This window comes from Cetorhinus maximus, chromosome 2 (assembly GCF_964194155.1).
Source record: "Cetorhinus maximus chromosome 2, sCetMax3.hap1.1, whole genome shotgun sequence".
NCBI classification, from domain to species: Eukaryota; Metazoa; Chordata; class Chondrichthyes; order Lamniformes; family Cetorhinidae; genus Cetorhinus; species Cetorhinus maximus.
This window is the reverse complement of record NC_135880.1, coordinates 166,384,603-166,403,946: the sequence shown is the minus strand read 5'-3', so window position 1 is coordinate 166,403,946 and position 19,344 is coordinate 166,384,603. Positions and strand designations below refer to the sequence as shown.

Below are 19,344 nucleotides of genomic sequence, written 5' to 3'. Positions count from 1 at the left end.
AAACACGTTGGCATGCAATCATGCTGACATGCTTGGATGATCCAGCGTGTGGGGATGATTCCGGCGAGCTGGGCTTACAATGATATGCAGATGTATTACAACAAAGTTCCCGATGTCTGGCAGTGGGAAATGCGGTCCGCCATTGGCAGGCAGAGTGGACGATTGCAGGCTGGTTTCACAAAGGCGTGAAACCAATTTTTGGCCTTCCCGTCTTATTGTCCACTCACGCCCGCCACTAGCGGGCACGGACTACTCCGCCCATCTTGTCAGAAAGGCACAAAGGCAGCATTATTTACTATGGAGCAGTACTGTACTGATTCATTATAATCATAAATGTGGAAATACTATTTAGAAATATAAACAGGAACTCCAAATGAATCTGTGTGTTAAAGATTCTGATGTATTCATGTGCTTTTTAGAGTATGCACAATTTATTCATTTCACACATATGTTTTGTGTCTCTAAATTCTAATTTAGCCCACTGAAAATATAATTGAAGTGTTGATATGAGGTCTAAAAGTCAGAAAAACATTTTTTTGAAGGTGTCAGGGAGATAGCGAATGAGGGAAGTCAAATATTGAAGTCAGAAGATGTTAGCTTACTCATAGTTTTCCTCCATTTCAACTGGTCTCAAGTCATGTGCTGCTATCCCCATTTAAGTGGGCATCGAGAGGGGAATGACTGCTGCACTATTTAAAAGAACAGGCATCATGCAGTTTAATAGCAATCTGTGAGCTTTCAGTACCCACTTATAATAGGTTTACCTGTAGAAGAAGGGGAATCTAACTTTTTCCCATTTGCACAGGTGCTGGGAGGTCTTTCTCTGGGGATCTACTGGGAGTCCCCTTGTTTTTTTGCTGTTGATGATGAGATGAGTAGCAAACTCCACTGGATCAATGTTCATGGCCTCAAGCTGCACAGCCAGGCACCGATAGAGGTTGAGGCCTGGAGACACAGCAACGAGAGGGCTCAGAAAGAAAGAGGCAGAGGAGTCTGAGGGCTCAGAAGAGGATGAACACCCATCACCAGAAACTTTGTTGGGAGATACTAGAGCCATTTGGCATACACTAAAAATAAGGCGTCCTGAATGTCACTGATCCATTATCACAAACACATCCTCTCACCATCATCTCTGACCCATGGAATTATACATTAACAATCATGTCATGTAGAACAAAATACTTCTGTCCTGGGAACAACATTTGCCAACCCAGGACAACACTTACACATTAACGAATGAAACTGGCTTCCAGCAGACATTATGTGGTGCTATATTCATTACTGTTCATTCTACAGAAGTGTCCCTGAATCTAATATCTGCTCCCATGATGTTTTCGGTTCCTATCCATGAGGAAATTTTGAGCTCTCCTAAATAATCTGGTGTTTCTTCTCAGCGAAACTCTCATGGGTCCCACTGTGAGATCTGAGGGACTGTCGTGAGGTGAGCTATCCTAAGGATAGGAGGAAGAGGACAGCCTCTCCAACCAAGCAGGTATGGATGGAGTTGTTAAAGAAGTCAGCAGTAGGCTGTGCCCCAGCAACATTCAGGGCGTCTGGAGGACATATCACATATGAGTGGCGTATCACTTTCAAGTGCCACTCTGACTTTCTCAGCATCCTGCTGCACATCATGCCTCTGGTCAACACGCCCTGCAGCTCCACTCATTCTCCTGAGCGCAGTACCTCACATCCCCATCCGAACAGCCAACTCTCACGCTCATCCTATTGACCTCTCACAACCATGCCTCCCAGTCACCTTCCACAGATGATGTCCTTCTCTCCTCTTCACACAATCCACGATGACCCTCCACACCTCCCTGCTTTCTCCACTCCTCTGGATGCTGCAGCTTCAAAGATTTAAGTGCTGTGAGTTTCTCTGTGGCATGACCATTCACACTTCCCTGCTTTCTCTCCCTGTAGGATTAAAGAGAGCACAATTGGCGAAAGGTAGAGACCCTGGAGGGGAGTGGGCTGGGGGATTGGGTTGTGGTTACCCTCCAGTGACAGGCACCTTACCAGCCACTGCTATAGCATGCCCGCCTGCTCCACTGGGAAGGAATTCTTGTTCCAGCTAAGGCAGATACAGACATCAGCATTGACCGTACTGAGGTACTTGGCGGGATTTTCGTCCCAGATGGGTGGTGGGTGGGTGTGAAAATTTGCACTGCTGGCTGGTGTGCTGGCACCTTTTTGCCTCCAAGCCATTTTCCTGGAGGTGGGATGAGGGGGTGAGCAAGCAACCGCTCGCCAATGAACAGGATTAATAGGCCACTGAAGGCCTATTGTCAGAGGCTGACTGGAATTTTGTAGTCAGCCTCCAGACCTTCAGGAGGAGTTGGAACTAGACCAACTGCCTGGATGCTGACAAGTTGGGAAACAGATACCGTGCCTGGAAAATCCAGGATTCAGAGCAAAAGCAACTCATAATTGGATTCTTAACAACCTCAGCAACTTAGGAGCATAAGAAATAGGGGCAGAAGTAGGCCAATCGGCCCCTTGTGCTTGCTCTGCCAATCCATAAGATCTTGACTGACCTGATGTGGCCTTAACTCCACTTTTCTGGTCTCCCCCATTAACCCTTGACTCCCTTGTCAATCATAAATCCGTCTAACCCAGTCTTGAATATGTTCAATGACCCAGTCTTCGCTGCTCGCTGGGAAGAGAATTCTGAACACTCACAACCCTTTGAAAGAAGCAATTCCTCCTCATCTCTGTCTTAAATGTGAGATCTCTTATTTGAAATTGTGCCCCATGGATCTAGATTCCCCCATGAGGGGAAACATCCTCTCAGCATCTACCCCCTGTCAAGCCCCCTCAGAATCTTATACGTTTCAATGAGATCACTCATTTTTAATTACTTACCTGATACATTCAAGGGTGTGGCAGGCTCACTTTCAGCACCTCTCCAGGGAAAGTGGCAAATGCGCGGGATCATATTGGAATCCCAACCCAATGTCAGTTTCTGGGATGTTACCGCGCCACCAATCCTTGAGCTCATCTCCAATACCCAGAAAAATTCTGCCCAACATTTCAAGCCAATGCCCTTTCGTCAGAATGGCATAAATTTAGGGATTTAACAGATATTAGGCAAGAGGCAGGGAAAGTAGGGAGGAGGGAAAGAGCATAGGGGAAGGCCTGTGAGAGGGTGGAAAGCAGAAGAGATTAATGGGCAAATGGGTTGATAGTGCAAGGCAAAAGGAGTTGGAAATGGGACGAGTGAAGAGGCACAAGAGGAGTTGAAGGGACGTGGACATGGGAAGAGCAGAATCATCGCAATCGTTCTTTTTACTTGTTTGTGGGATGTGGGTGTCACTGACAAGGCCAGCATTAGTTTCCCATCCCTAAGTGCCCTTGAGAAAATAGTCGTGAGCCCACCTTTCTTCAAATGCTGCAGTCCATCTGGTAGAGGTACATCCACAGTGCTCCTGGAAAGGGACTTCCAGGTTTTTGACCCAGCGTCAGTGAAGGAATGGTGAGATAGTTCCCAGTCAGGATGTTGTATGACTTGGAGGGGAATTTGCGAGTGGTGGTATTCCCCATGTCTGCTGCCCTTATCCACCAAGGTGATAGAGGTCACTGGTTTGGAAGGTGCTGCTGAAAGGGATTTGGCGAGTTGCTGCAGTGCATCTTGTAGATGATGTACACACTGCTGCCAAAGTGCGTCAGTGCTAGAAAGAGTGAATGTTTAGGATGATGTTGGGGCTGCTTTACCCTGGATGGTGTCGAGCTTCTTGCATGTTATTGGAGCTGCACTCCACTCCAGGCAAGTGGAGAGTATTTCATGACTCCTGACTTGTGTATTGTAAATGATGGATAGGCTTTGGGGAGTCAGGAGGTGAGTTACTAGCCACAGAATTCCCAACATTACACTCATGCTGATCACTACTTCCCCTACTGATCGCCTGTACTCCCCCACGATCAATGATACACCCCACCAATTATCAATCCCTCCCCAAGATCAGCTATACACCTCTCACCAATCACTGGTACACCTCCACTGGCCAATGGTTACCCCCCTCTCCCCAATGACCATGAGTACACCCCAACTCATGATCAACACTGATGCAAGCCTAGCAATGGTGCACCCCAGCCAAACATGGCTTGCTCTCCACCAATAACTGCTACCACCCAGTGATCACTAGTCCCGATCACTGATCACTGCTACTACCCACCGTTGACCATAATCTGCTGACCACCACCATTGTGCCTATTTCATTGTGGACATTTCAGCAATCCAATATAGTGCAGGTTTACCCACAAGTAATCTTATTGTGAGATATCAATTACAAAGACCACTGGTTTGTCTAAACAATCAAAGAAAGAGGTGCAGTTATGTTCTGTTAGGACATCAAGGATCTGAGGTGATGGAAAAATGTCAAAAACCATTCGAAAATGATCAAATGTAAATAAAATAACGATTTGAGGTATTGAGAAAGATTCAAAAAACATTTGAAAAAAATTAGAAAGTTAATGAGAAACTGTGAAGAGTCATAGTAAGGGAGCAAAACTGCTATAAAGGGAGAAGGATCAGATAAACATAAAGGTCAAGGACAGGGAAGAAACAATAAGATACTCAGAATCTGCAGAGAAATACGGTTAAGTAGAAGTTTGACACTGGAAAATAAACTTAGGTCAGTCGATAAAGGTGGGTCCAATTTGCATAGTAGAATCATTAGAGAGTGAAGGGAGCAATTGGCACTAGGTTCCTGTACTGTGTCAGAGCAGCTGAAGCTAATCACTTGTCAGCTGAAATGAAGTGTCTGCTGTTCATCCTAGCAATCGGACTGATGCTTCCTTCCTTTGCAGGCTCGAAAAAGCCTAAGCAGAAAATAGTGATGCACTGCGGCCAAGTAACGATACAAGTGATGCTTAAAATGTGCAAAAGGCCTAAGGATGATGACATGAAGGAGCTCTGTAACCATCCTATCATACAAAGCATCAACAACTTCTGCACAGGTTCAAAACCTTATTCTCAACAACCATATGGTAAGGATTGCGATCTCTTCTATTTACTAGGTTGTGAAGTGGTCATTGATCTCTGACAAGGGGAAGGGGGCAGAATTTTATGTCCCGCGGCCCGACCTGTCTGACCTCATAATAGCGCGAGATGACATCAGGCGAGCGTCCCGACATCATCGCGCACTCGCACGATATCTCACTCGGCGGGCACGCGTGGCAATCGGAAGCACGCCCACTGGCAATTAAGCCCATTAAGGAGGCACTTGAGAGCGATTTTTCGTGGCCCAACCACTTTTACGGTTGGCGGATGGGCCAATCGGCCAAACAGCCTTTACGTTTTTGCTCAAACCTAGATTCGGGGCGAGATGAAATCTCCATGGAGAAATAAAATAAGGAGATACCTGGGGACTGTTTTTTAATGAGGTATGCTTTCAGGTGCTTGGGAAAAATTTTCCCCCATCGGGGGGGATGAGCAGGAACAGGCGCGAGCAGGTGGGCTCCCGATCGGCACCCCCAGTCAGGGGCGCTCCGCCATTTTACATGGGCGGGCCAATTAAGGCCCATCCAGCATGACGTCCGCCAGGCAGCGCTTTGTGCTCCCTGTGCGGGCGGGGGGGGGGATTCCCTCAGCCGGGAGCGTGCTCTTTCGCACATGCGCTCAAAATAGCGCACGGATCTTCCTGAGGCTAAGTGCTGCCTCAGGGAGATTGGCTCCATTTTGAAACTTTTAATAAAAGAGTTTAAAAATTTTCCCTGCCATGTCCGCTCATGTGACACTGTCACATAAGTTGGGACATATCCATAACTTTTATTGCAAACTTTTATTAAAATTTAAAAACCCTCATGAAGCCTCATCCCGCCAGTGGATGAGGTTTCATGTTTTTTCACAAGCCTGCCTGGGCTCCTGCCTTGTCCGCCAACCTTAATGTTGGACGGGCAGGTCCATTAATGAGCTGAATTGGATTTCTAATGGCCTTAATAGGCTATTGACAGGTCGGTGGGCGGGTATCTGACTGGGCTGCGTGCCCGCCGACCTGAAAATGTAAATGGTACAGGGTGACATTGGAATTATGTGACTTTATGAGGAAAGATTGAATAGGCTGATGTTGTTTTCCTTGGAATTGAGGAGGCTGAGGGGTGACCTGATTATAAGTGGCCTAGGTAGAGTAGACAGGAAAGATCTGTTTCCCCTAGCAGAGAGGTCAGTTACCAAGGGGCACAAATTTAAGGTGATTGGTAGAAGAGCTGGAGGGGACATGAGGAAGAACATGAGGTGGGTGTCTGGAATTCGCTGTCTGTTTTGGTGGTGGAGACAGGAACCCTCAACTCATTTAAATGGTACCTGGATCTGTACCTGAAGTGTTATAATCTGCAAGGCTATGGACCAGGTGCTGGAAGGTGGGATTAGAATGGGCGGCTAGTTTTTTATTTGTTCCTTTGTGGCCAGCACAGACATGATGGGCTGAATGGCCTCTTTCTGTGAGTCATAGAATCATAGAGGTCTACAGCACAGAACAAGGCCCTTCAGCCCATCGGGTCTGCGCCGGTTAAACAAGTACTTAACTATTCTAATCCCATTTTTCAGCACTAGGCCCATAGCCTTGTAAGCCATGCATCACAAGTGCACATTCAAATACTTCTTAAATGTTATGAGGGCTTCTGCCTCTACCACCCTTTCAGGCAGTGAGTTCCAGATTCCCACCACCCCCTGAGTAAAAAAATTCTTCCTCACATCCCCTGTAAACCTCCTACCCTTTACCTTAAATCTATGCCCCTAGGTTATTGATCCATCCACCAAGGGGAAAAGTTCCTTACTGTCTACCCTATCTATGTCCCTCATAATTTTATACACCTCAATCATGTTCCCCCTCAATCTCCTCTGCTCCAAGGAAAATAACCCCAGTCTATCCAATCTCTCCTCATAACTAAAACTGTCCAGCCCAGGCAACATCCTGGTAAATCTCCTCTGCACTCTCTCGAGTGCAATCACATCCTTCCTACAATGCGGATTCCAGGACTGCATGCAATACTCTGGCTGTGGCCTAACCAATGTTTTATACAGTTCCAGCATAACCTCCCTGTTCTTATATTCCATGCCTCGGCTAATAAAGGCAAGTATCCCATATGCCTTCTTAACCACCTTATCTACCTGTCTTGCTACCTTAAGAGACCAGTGGACATGCACACCAAGATCCCTCTGATCCTCGGTACTTCCCAGGGTCCTACCATTCATTGTGTATTCCCGTGCCTTATTTGTCCTGCCCAAGTGCATCGCCTCACACTTATCCAGATTAAATTCCTTTTGCCACTGATCAGCCCATCTGACCAGCCCGTCTATATCCTCCTGTAATCTAAGGCTATCCTTCTCACTATTTACCACCCCACCAATTTTCGTGTCATCCGCAAATTTACTGATCATCCCTCCTACATTCAAGGCTAAATTGTTTATATATACCACAAACAGCAAGGGGCCCAACACTGATCCCTGTGGAACCCCACTGGACACAGGCATCCAGGCACAAAAACACTCCTCGACCATCACCCTCTGCTTCCTGCCACTCAGCCACTTCTGGATCCAATTTGCCAAATTGCCTTGGATCCCATGAGCTCTTACCTTCGTTATCAGTCTCCCATGTTGGACCTAATCAAAAGCCTTGCTGAAGTTCAAGTAGACTAAGTCAAATGCATTGCACTGATCTACACACTTGGTCACCTCTTTGAAAAATTCAATCAAATTGGTCAGACATGACCTCCCCTTAACAAAACCACGTTGACTGTCCTTGATTAATCCTTGCCTCTCCAAGTGTAGATTAATTCTATCCCTTAAAATTGCTTCCAATAGTTTCCCTGCCACTGAGGTTAGACTGACTGGCCTGTAGTTCCCTGGTTTATCCCTTCCTCCCTTCTTGAATAATGGTACCACATTGGCTGTCCTCTGGCACCTCTCCTGTGGCCAGAGAGGTATTGAAGATTATTGCCAGCGCCCCTGCTATCTCCTCCCTTGCCTCACTCAACAGCGTGGAATACATTTCATCCAGGCTTCGAGGTTTATCTACTTTTAAGCCTGCGAGGCCACTTAGAACCTCCTCCCTTTCTATGCTAATTTCTTTAATTATATCAGTCCATCTGCCTGATTTTCATACCCACGTCGCCCCTCTCACTTGTGAACACTGACACAAAATATTCCTTTAGAACCCTACCTTCATCTTCCGGCTCGATATACAAATTACCACTATGGTCCTTAATAGGCCCTACTCTTTCCCTAGTTAACCTCTTACTCTTAATGTACTTGTAAAATAACTTTGGATTTTCCTTTATTTTACCTGCCAATGTTTTCTCATGCCCCCTTTTTGGTCTCCTAGTTTCCTTTACAAATCCCCCCTTACACATTCTATACTCCTCTCGGGCTTCCGCTGTTTTGAGCCCTTGTGCCATAACTTTTATATGGTTCTGTAACCTGGCATTGGGTTCAGTAATAATTTGATCCTTCAAATGTTTTACTGGATACAGGTAAACTATTCGGCCTAGTGGCAACCAATAGTCTTTCTTTCTCTGTACAACATTACATTTAAAGTGCAGTATCTGAGCAGTAACAGGTGTGATGAAGGGTCCAGAACATCCCACTTTCTGAGAGAGGGAATAGCATTGTGCAGTTAACGATGTACATAAAATCAATGTCAACAAGCCATTAGTGTTCACAGATGGAGTTTTATTTCTGTTCCAGATTCCTCCCAGGCCATCAATGATATTGACAAGTCCAAAAACACAGACATGAAGAAATATCGATTGATTTATGACACTGATGGGATTCTGCAGTCAAATTCTGAAGAGGAACCATTTTATCAGCTGATGTCAAATGATATTAATGAGTTTCTCTCTGAGACTGAGGGAGACCAGGGTTCATCTGAATAAAAGCGAAATGCTTCGAAATGTAGACCATGAAATGATGCTGACTATATCCGTGCTTATAGAGTACTCCACACACAAGGATTCAGAATCAGTCAGAATTTAGGGGTTGTCCGGTAAACGTTCAGAGTTCAAGATCCTGGCGGGATGCATAGTCTGCCAACAGCCCATTTTGGGAATCAAGGCTTAGAGGTCAACAGTTTCTTCAGGATTTAATGATTGGAAAATCTTGCAGTTTGACAATTTCAGGTCTAGATTCCCGCAATGGGTGCTGGCAGGGGAAGCTTTGTGCTGGGAGTGCAAATTCATCAAATTTGTTCTATATAGAAATATTTTAGTATGATCCCTGTCAAAGTTTTGTAATCTTGTAGTCACACCGAGGTGCTATAAAAATGAAAGAAATATTGTACCTCCAATTGTTTTAGTCAGGATGTGATGGGGGCTTACTGTTAGCCACCACCTCCCCCATGCCCCCTCCACCCCAACCCTGAAGTTGGTTCCAAACCACTGACTTTACAAAAAGCCTGCCTCACCACTGTAACACGCTGGAGGCGGCCTTAAAAAGCTGAGGGTCAGAATTTTGCTTCTCACTGGGAAGAAGACCCCCCCCCCACAATCAAGAGCTGCCGGCAGCCCCAGCAATGCCAGAACTCAGTAGTGGGCACTGCTGGGACTGCAAGGAGGCCCTGGGATGAAGGGGGCATGGTCACTGGAGTATGTCCAGGGTTTTGGACGGGGAGGGATCGAGGTGCCGAGGGAGGAGGGTGAGGGGGTGCGGTCGGGTTTTGGAAGACAGGCGGGGAGGAACAAAACAGGGGGAAACACCTTGTGGGGGAGGAGAGGGTGCCCCAATTCGCACAGGGCACCCCCGAATGATGTGACTCCCCCTTCGCACATTTGCAGCAAAGTTGTTCAAAACCTGCCTGACTACTCTGGCCTACCTGCCACTGCCTGGTGTCTTATGGCAGTGGAGATGGATCGAGGGCCTTAAGTGGGCAATAAGCGATCACTCAAGGCCCTCAATAGGCATAAGGGTGTGCGGGCTAGTGGGCACCTTAACCACGCCTTGCAGTATGGGGACCGGGTTAGGGCTGCGTGGGAAGGTAGTGGGCTGGTCACCCGTCATATGTTACGCTCCCCATGCTGAAAACATGCCCAGCAGAGGGTGGGGCAGTAAAGTCTGGTCCAGTGTCTTTTTATTTCTTATCAAAATTATTTCTGGAAACGATCTGCTTTATTAAGAAAGATCATGGCTTATTTTCTTAGATTTGTTTGCACATTACCATTTCCAACACTATCTGAAGAGACTCAGATCAAAGAAAAATGATCTACTATAACAACAAGTTGCATTTATAGAGTGCCTTTAAACTAGCAAAGAAAATGTCCCAAGACACTTTAAGTTATTAACTAAACATAAAGGGGACCCGACAAAACATGGAGATATTTGTAGGGGTGCTCAATAACTTTTCAAATTGGTGGGTTTTAAGAGGGCCTTAAAGGAGTGGAAAGAAGTGGGGAGGCAGATTGGCTCAGGGAGAGAATTCCAGAGCTGGGGACTAGACGGCTGAAGGCACCGCTGCCAATATTGAGCAAAGGGAAAGCAGATGTACAAGAGGAAAGAATCAGAGAAAAGGAGAGCTCTGCACTGGGGGGAGGTGGTAGGGCTATAGCACATTACAAAGAGAGGGAGGGGCAAGGCATGGAAGGCTTGAGCATGAGAAGAAGGATTTTGAATTGGATGCATTACGAGATAGAGAGCCAATAGTATGGTGTAGGAGGCCTTGGTAGATAGATTTTAGTTTAACTTGACCATTTTTATATTCTATTCACTGCGATAGCTAACACGGTCAAGGAAGCCAGCTTAACATTAACATGTGGCTTCTTTAGCCATTTCATGTCCTGTATTTTGTAACCTGTATTAATTATATGTGTTGATCAAATTGTTGTATTAAGTAATAGCCAGTAATGAAATAAATGATTGTAAAAATAATGAACCTTGATTAAGTTATAAGTAATGAATCAATGTAATTAATAAGTATATTAGAAAGGCTAAGTTTTCATTTAAATTATGAATATGGTAACTGTATAAGTTGAAGATCTCTAGAAAATGCAGTTTCAGTTAAATACTCTTTAAACAAAGGCATCTTTCTGGAACCTTGATGCAGTACAGCCTTGAAGAGTCTGTTGTTGAATGGAGAGTTGTTTAGAATCAGAATAAAAACTGGTAGATTAAAGAAGCCATTGTTTCTTCATGGATGATACATTACTGTCCTTTTAGAGCCAGGAGTTATCACCTGGAAGATGTAATTCAGAGCCAATTAAATTTATCTAACAACAGCCAGACCGATCATTAAGTCAACAATAGTCTGACTCTGATCCGGCATGATGGTCATATAGAAGTTGATAGCAAGGGTTCCATAAGGTTTCGTTGCTAGCCAGATTCTGGAGACCCCAGAGTACAAACCACATGTCAGGTGAGTTTCAGATTGAGATCAGAAACCTGAAAATGTAAATGTGACCTACATTTCAGTGGACTATGCATCTGGCTGAAGCTATAAAAGTCATTGTCCTAAGTTTGTTAAGTGTATCTTTCTTTAGTGAACTTTCTAAAACTTGCTATCCAAAGAGTCCTGTTTTGCCTTAACTGGTCAAGTCTTGTCTAAGCAAAAATAGACTTATTAAGTTACTTACAAGTTGCTGGCAAATTGGAGTGGCTGGAAATACGAACAAATTAAGTTACAGAGTACAGGGGTGATGGTCTAGCCAGACATGGGGCAAGAATTGTTGAATGCAAGGGGTCAAGATTTGCCTGTTTTAACCTACCTCCCTAAAAGACCAGCCTGAAACTGCTGAAATCCCAAATTTAAGATGGAAGATTCAAAGAATTAACACTGAATTCCAATCTGGGAATCCATAGCCCAAGAGATGCCCCTGCAGGGCCCAAGGACAGGGATATGTTGCAGCATCATGTATTTTGAAGGGTCTTCAGCTGTGTCTTAAAGCGACGGGGGGAAAGGGAGCAGAGGGAAAGACCAGTTTTCAGGAACATGCAAAGTTTCTGCAGCATCTAAAGCAGCAAGGATATTAAATATGGAACCCCCTGTGCCTCAAAACCCACAAAGTTTTCCAAATCTGTTTCTCCCTCTCCCTGACTGCAGCTGACGGTTACACGCATGGGTACACAGCAAAAGCCTACCACTCATGGTTGTTGGTTGAGGGCAGAAATCTGACAGGCAGAGTGTAAAATGGCATTGGCAGTTGTGACTATATCATCTGACCCCAATTAACATGTATCCACGAGGCTCCTGTCTGTCACTGGCAGGAGCGCAAAGTCTCATGGATCAAGACCTGTCTGAAAATCAGAACTTACAGAAACAAGGCAGCCAGCAATCCCACTAGTTACCTTATCTTGCTTCAACCATCTCCACAAAGGCCCAGACGAGAAGCAGGGAAATTAAAATTGCCCCAGAAGATACATATCATTGAAGGATTCTTCCATTCTACTTCACTAAGTATTTTCTATTTATCACAGGGGGATACCACAGTAAAGCAGTTCAGGAATGGGGTACCCCTTGAGCAGCCTTGATGCCAGTCATCAGTTCTAAGATGTTAACATTTGCTGCAATTAGTTCTAGACAATAATCTGGGTAGGATTTACAGACTGGGGGTTCTCCCGATCTCCTGATCTTACGGGAGAGATTCTCGAGCAAAAATGTTCAGTGCCGTGGCGAAATTGCAAATAGTCTGAACCTGGTTGAGAGCAGCCCAGAGTTTACAATGAAACCTTAAAGCTCACTATAGGCTACTAATAGTAATATTAGCAGCAGTGCAGTTTTCCACATAGGCAACTTAAGATTGTATGTTTCAAGATTTTTGAACGATTGGCACTATCTTGTGTTAATATGAATTACAATCCTTCTTAGGAATTATTGAAGGCCTAACTGGATGTAAGTTCCAATTAGTCTGCCTGTGTCCAAGAAACCAAGCACAAATGAGTCATGAAAGACTGGAATAGGCATGTTATGTGCTCAAACAGAACTAAGGGCAGAATTTTACGTCCTGCGTGCCCGACCCGATCGGTCATAAAATTGTGCGCGGTGACGTCGGGTAAGCGCCCCGACGCCATCGCGCACTCGTGCGATATTTCGGTCTGCGAGTGCATGCGGATGCCAGAGCTTTGCCCGCCATCAATTAACAGGCCACTTAAGGCCCTTAACAGTCCAATTAAAGGCGATTTCTCCTTGTTCGTACAATTTTGTGCTCGCCGTGCGGGCAAAACGGGCAGGCGGCCAGCCGATATTTTCAAAAACCTCATCCATGTGCGGGATAAGAAGGGTCAACAGCATTATCAGTGTGAGTAGTGAGGAGTTTTGGAGATAGTTTGATGCTGGTTGCTTATTGGTACTTGGCAGACTCATCTCTGCTCGGGACTTCATTCTTAGCATTCCCAGGCTTCATTTCAGGACTTACTGGTGTATGCAAGGCCCCCGGAGGATTCAGACCATGTGGAGCCTTCCAGACATCAGACAGCCTTCCATTACCCTGGTAATGGGGATTGTGCTCTCCGCTGGGGGCACCTCCTCTGAGGAGGGAGAGAGGGGCAGAAGATAATGGAGGCCAGGTGTCCCAAAGCAGCTTCCAGGGGAATGACCTGTGGGAGGAGAGGCGCAGGCACAAGGGGTGCAGGGCCAGCTGGCAGTCCAAGGCAGGAGAGACTGCAGAAGACGCCACTATCCTGCTGCCAGGGTATACAGGCAGCGATGCAGCTACCTCAATATGTCTGAGGTGCAGTGCTTAAGGAGGCTCCACCTCTCAAGGGAGACAGTGACCTCCATTTACCAGATGATTGGGCTGGGATCAGCTCTGACTGTCTGGGTGGACACCCCATGCCAGTGGCTCTGAAGGTCACAGTGGCCCTCAACTTCTATGCCTCCGGCTCTTTCCAGGTGTCAGTGCGGATCTGTGTGGAGTCTCCCAATCAGCTGTCCATAGTTGCGTCAAGCAACAGAAGCTCAGTTCAAGTTGGTCCTGACCTGTATTCTTTACCACATGGACGAGGCCAGCCAAGCTAAGTGAGCCAGAGGCTTTGCAGCGATTGCTGGGTTCCCCTGCATTCAGGGTGCAATCGACTGCACACATGTGGCCAACAAGGCGCCAGTGGGTCAACCAGGTGCCTTTGTCAACAGGAAGGGCTTCCACTCCATGAACGTGCAGATAGTGTGTGACCACAGGATGTAGATTCTGCAAATGTGTGCAAAGTACCCTGGCAGCTCCAACAACGCTTACATTCTCAGACACTCCCAGGTGCCGAGGTCCTTCAGTGCTCCAGCTTGACTGGATGGATGGCTGCTGGGTGACCAGGGCTGTCTGTTGAAAAGGTGGCACATGACACCTCTCCGCCACCCAAGAACAGAGGCAAAGAAGCATTACAATATGAGTCATGCCTCCACAAGGGCGGTGGTAGAGAGGAGCATAGGTCTTCTCAAGATACACTTCTAATGCCTGGACCATTCAGGGGGAGCGCTACAATAACTCCCAGAGTGGGTGTCACTGATAGTGGTTGCATGCTGTGCTCTCCACAATCTGGCACTGGCAAGGGGGGACCCACTGGAGGAAGAGGATCTTGAGGCAGCTGCACAGGCCACAGATGATGAGTCCAGGAGTGAGTCCGAAGATGAGCACGGTGAAGAGAACGCTGAGGGAATGGAGCCAGACCTCAGTAACCTTGAAGAAGGCAGGGACACCAGGAACGCCTTGACCCAATGATCCTTCAGCAAGGCTGCCAAAGATCAGCTTCAACCATATGCCAGGTATGCCACCTCCATCCCTGGTGTTTGAAAGGACTCTTTCATTTGAACACAAAGAACACTCAGTTCTGGTGCAATAAAGTTCAGAGCCACCTACATCCAGCATTACATACTGGCGTTCCCCACACTAATCAAATATAAAGGTGAAACATACTCAGGCCATGACAACAAAAATACAATTTACCTCATTCTCACAGTTCAATAATATTTACATAAACATTTCTGGTCCTCAACCCCAGACCAGTATACATAAAGTCAACATAAATGAACATAAAATCACCCGTGGCCTGTCCCTCTTGTGCTCATGGTGCCTTTAGCTTACATTTTTGAGTGCTGCATCTTGGTGCTCCCTCCTCGATGGTGCCGGCATTGGAGACAGCTTGCTGACTGTGCTGTCTTGTTGGCCTTGATGAGCTTGGCGGTCATCCTCTGGCAAGTGGAGCCTGTGCTGGCTGGCTGATATCTCCCCAATCACTGCAGCCTCATCAGATGCCATGGACACTGACAGAGGGGCAGAGGAGCTGCTGCCATCATGCAGAACACCCTGAGAGGAGACCACAGAGATGACAGACAGCTTGTGCACCAACGTGAGGTAGCTCTGGACCTCCCTATTCACCATTGAACAGGTACCTAGCTGGGATACTGGGTGCCTCATCCATCTCCGACATGGACACTGACCACCTGAGATCAATGCCTGTGTGAGGGCTTGCAGATCCGAGCACAACCCCACGAACCCCTCATTCTGTTCCTGGAGTCGCTTCTCCATGAGAGTCACCACTCTCTCAATGGAGGAGGCAGTGCACTCAGCCATGAGGGTCAAAGCAGTGCTGATGCTCCGCATGGACTCTTCCATCACGGAGACCAAGACACACAGACCCTCATGGATCTCCGTCAGATCCTCCCGCACACTTCGCTGGACATCCAGCATCTGCCCCCTAATGGACGACTCCAGAGGCTCATCGACTGAGCATCTCCCTGGTCCCCAGCAGCCCCCTGACTGCCGGCGTCCTGGGCACTCTTTGCCTCAGCCTGCACCTCAAGCGATTGTGAAGTGCCCTCACCAATGTGCACCGAGATGCTAGCCACTGATCTAATGCCCACCAACGTTCTGGTATCTGCACTGGTGCCTGCTTAAGAGAGCGGGTGTGATGCAGGTGCAGCAGAAGCCCAGTGGTCCTCCGGTGTCAGGGGTGGTCCTTCGGGTCCACAGAGTTCACCTGCTGGTGAACGTAAAAGGGAGAACAAGGACATATCATTAGCTAAAGTCATCACACTGTCACTGTGCATGCCAGACACCTTGGTGAGACAATGGAGTTCTGCATCATGGTGCCCTCATCCTTCAACAATCAATAGGGACCCCAGGTTCAAGGCTAACATCAATGAAGAGATTATACTAGAATGGTTGCACAAACCGAAAGTCTCACCTCTGTGCAATGCACTCTTACGTTTGCCTGCCCCTCCACGCCCGGTTGCATGGGTCACATGCCAGCTCTCGAGCTCCAGGGCATCTTGCTCGTATCTGGAAAGGATTAGGAGGCTAGTGAGGCATCCGCCAGCCTGCGAGCTTTCAATATTGTTGTGGGCCATCTTCTCCTGAAACAACAGAGGAGCATTGATTAGCCCACTCTGTGCCTGCAGCGCCATTGCAGCCTGGCCAACACCAGCTGAGGAGCACCTGGCAGGGCACATCCAAGTCATGGGCCTCAAGCTGCAAGGCACTCAGTCCAAGCAGCCTGGGCTCACCCGTTTGTCCAGTTCCGGCATCATTGACAGTTGGCACTCAGACTCCAGCACCCCCGATGTCCATGGGGTGACTGCCACACTTTAACACTTCTGCACACTGACCCAAGGCAACATGGTTCTCCTAAGCGCAGCAGGCCATTGAAATGCTTCCGGCACTGGACCCATGTACTCCGCACGACATCATAGCTACTCACCATTGCTGCCACCTCCTCCCATGCCCTCTTGGTGAGGTACGGTGGCCTCCTCCTCCCATCCCTGTTGACAGGGGTGTCGCTCCTGGCAGCCACCTTCTCCAGGAAGACGGTGAGGCACTCATCAGAAAAACAGGGGTCCGAGTGCCCACCCGACCTGCCTTCCCGTCTGCCATGTCTAGCTGCACTCAACTCCATTGCGAAAGTATAGGAGACATCCTTCCGTGGCAGCCTTCCAGGGGCTGTCTGGGCCGCTTTTAAGCCAGCTGCCAGGTTGCCATTGGACCCAGTGAACGACAGGCCCCAGTCCCCACTTGGCCCTTCCTGGCCAGTGAGGAGCCACGTTTCACACTGGGCGGGTTGTAATTGGCCAACAGTGTGAAATCGCAGGCAGTGGACTGTTTCGCAGCCGCTCCCAGGCCCACCCATGTGGCAACCCGATGACCTCAAAATCCTGCCATAAGTGCTAACTAAATGCTAGGGAAGGTCCAGATGGTGCTAGGTATTACATGGGACAGGGTAGCTACTTTAATGAAATGCCGCTCCACAAATTTCTTCCATTTTGAATGAAGCGTCATTAGTGAATAATCGAGGGAGATTCCACTTGATCAATTTAATTATGCAGGTCAATGTTCAAAGAACAAAAACAAAGTACAGCACAGGAACAGGCCCTTCAGCCCTCCAAGCCTGTGCCGATCAGAGCATATCTAGTTTGGATGGAATATCTGTCTTCTGAAACTATGAAAGGAGATCTACCTGTCAGATCATGGGACCTGGACCTTGTTCAAAATGGAGTCAATGTTCAGTTAGGAACCAATGAAAGGTGACAGGGATTATTGTTGTTGATTATGGGCCTGAACTTCTTTGGAGTGGCAATCGGCGTCGGAGTGCTGCTCCGATGCCAGTTCCTTACATGAAATCCTGCGTTGCCCAAACTTCCAACTCAGGCTGGGCGAGATCGGAACAGTGAAGCCTCTCCCACGGCCTAGAACCGAGCATAGTGGTAGCAGGGAAGAAAGCCTCACCCCCTTTTTTACGGTACTAGCTGCTGTAAAGCAGGTAAGTTTAAAGGTCCGGTAAAGTTTAAAGGTCCTTGTCAGGACAATAAAAAGGTAAGCGTATAAGGTAAGTGGGTGGGATTTGAGGTGTGGGGTTCGGGGACTTTGGACTGTTGGGAAGGGGTAGGTCGGACCTCATGTGGGGTGGAGGTGTCAGGCCTCGGGGGATGTGGGTCAAGACTCAGGGGTTGGGATTTTTTGGGCCTCAGCCAAGGTGGTGGAGAGGGTTCGGGCCTCAGGTGGGCCTTGTGGGGAGCTCAGGTCCTGCCTCAGGAAGGGTTGTTGGGCCTAGGGGGAGTGTGGGATCAGGCCCCGGTGGGAAGGTGGGGAGGCGGTGAATTGGGGTGTCTGGCCTTGGAGTTGGGGGGTTTGGCCCTTGTGTGGGGCTGGGTCAGGCCTCGGGGAGGGGGTGGGGGGAGTGTTGGGTGTCGGAGGGGTTGAGCCTTGGGTGGGGTGTCGGGCCTCGGAGGGAGGGGTTTGAGCCTAAGGGGGTGTACCGGGTCTCATGGGGGGTTGTGTCGGAGGGTGAGGGCCTTGATGGGGGTGGGTGGCTTTGGGTTGGGTTGGGCCTTGGTTGGGGGGGTGGGGGGCGGGGTGTGTTCAGGCCTCGGTGTGGGGGTTTGGGGTGAGAGTACCTGTGGGGTGGGGTGAGTCCCGTTTGGGGTAGGGGGGTGGGGGGTGGGTAGCCGGGGCAGGGGGAAGTCCAGCGGGGGTGTGGGGTGGGACGTGGGTCAGTGTGGGTCTGTGCAATAGTTACCCAAAAGTTAGAAGAGGTTTTGATTCTTCTAACTTTTTCCGGGTAACTATCGATGTAGCCCAGTCTGAACCAGTTTATAAATCACAATTTTCCAATGGCTCCCAGCACAGGGCAATGTCCCAGGGAAAGTTTGCACTTCTGGGCAATTGCTGTGCAAACTTTACCTGGGAACCTCTGAAGGGGATACCCCAGCGTCTCTTTGGGGTACTCTCCCAGTCGGATGCTCTGGAGCTTGGAAGTTACGTATATCTTTTGTATTAATCATGGGATGAGGAAATTTGGAGGAGCTACAATCAGAAACATTTATGTCCAGAAAAATGAGGAAATGACCAACCTCCCGTTTTAATCAAGCTTCTATGCCCAAGCAGAGTTACAGGACATAATGGCTGTACAGGCGGTAAAGATCCATTGGTGTGGTCCCTGGCAACCTGGAAGTTTCAGAATCTCATTCAGGGCAGAGGTCGCGGGAGGTGGGGGGTTGGTGGTGGTTTGGGGGCGGGGCCTGATGGGAGGAAGCCCAGCAGGGCCAGCCCAGGATGAGAAATTGTGCCTCTCTTAGATCACAAGGAAATTTAAAAAAAAGTATAAACTTACTTTGCTGGTCCTTTTGTGGCTGTAGCTGTGATTCTGACAGAATTTGGGTGATGGGGGAGCCACTACTGGTCCTGCACAGACCCCAGGCTAAAATGGAAGACCAGGTCTAATTCTGTTTTGGGAGACTGATCTGCCTGTTTAAATAGGACCCCGCTGGTTTGGAGTGGGTTTCCTTGCTGCCTCTAATTTAAAATTACGGTCCGACAGATCAGGAATGGAAAGGAGTGGGTAAAAGCCACGTTTGATTTTAACTGCCCACCCTGCCTGGCTTCTGCCAGGTGGATGAATTGATAACAGGTTCAGGGCAACCGAGCATTTGGACAAGTATC

At 48.0% G+C, this 19,344-nt stretch overlaps 1 long non-coding RNA gene across 1 annotated transcript; it reads left to right on the top strand.

Annotated features, from left to right (window-relative positions):
* Positions 1–4,803: 4,803 nt before the first annotated feature.
* On the top strand, positions 4,804–11,103 carry LOC144690740 (uncharacterized). Its single transcript, XR_013578953.1, has 2 exons — positions 4,804–4,986; positions 8,684–11,103. It is a non-coding gene; the product is annotated as an uncharacterized LOC144690740 (long non-coding RNA).
* The last annotated feature ends 8,241 nt before the right edge of the window (positions 11,104–19,344 follow it).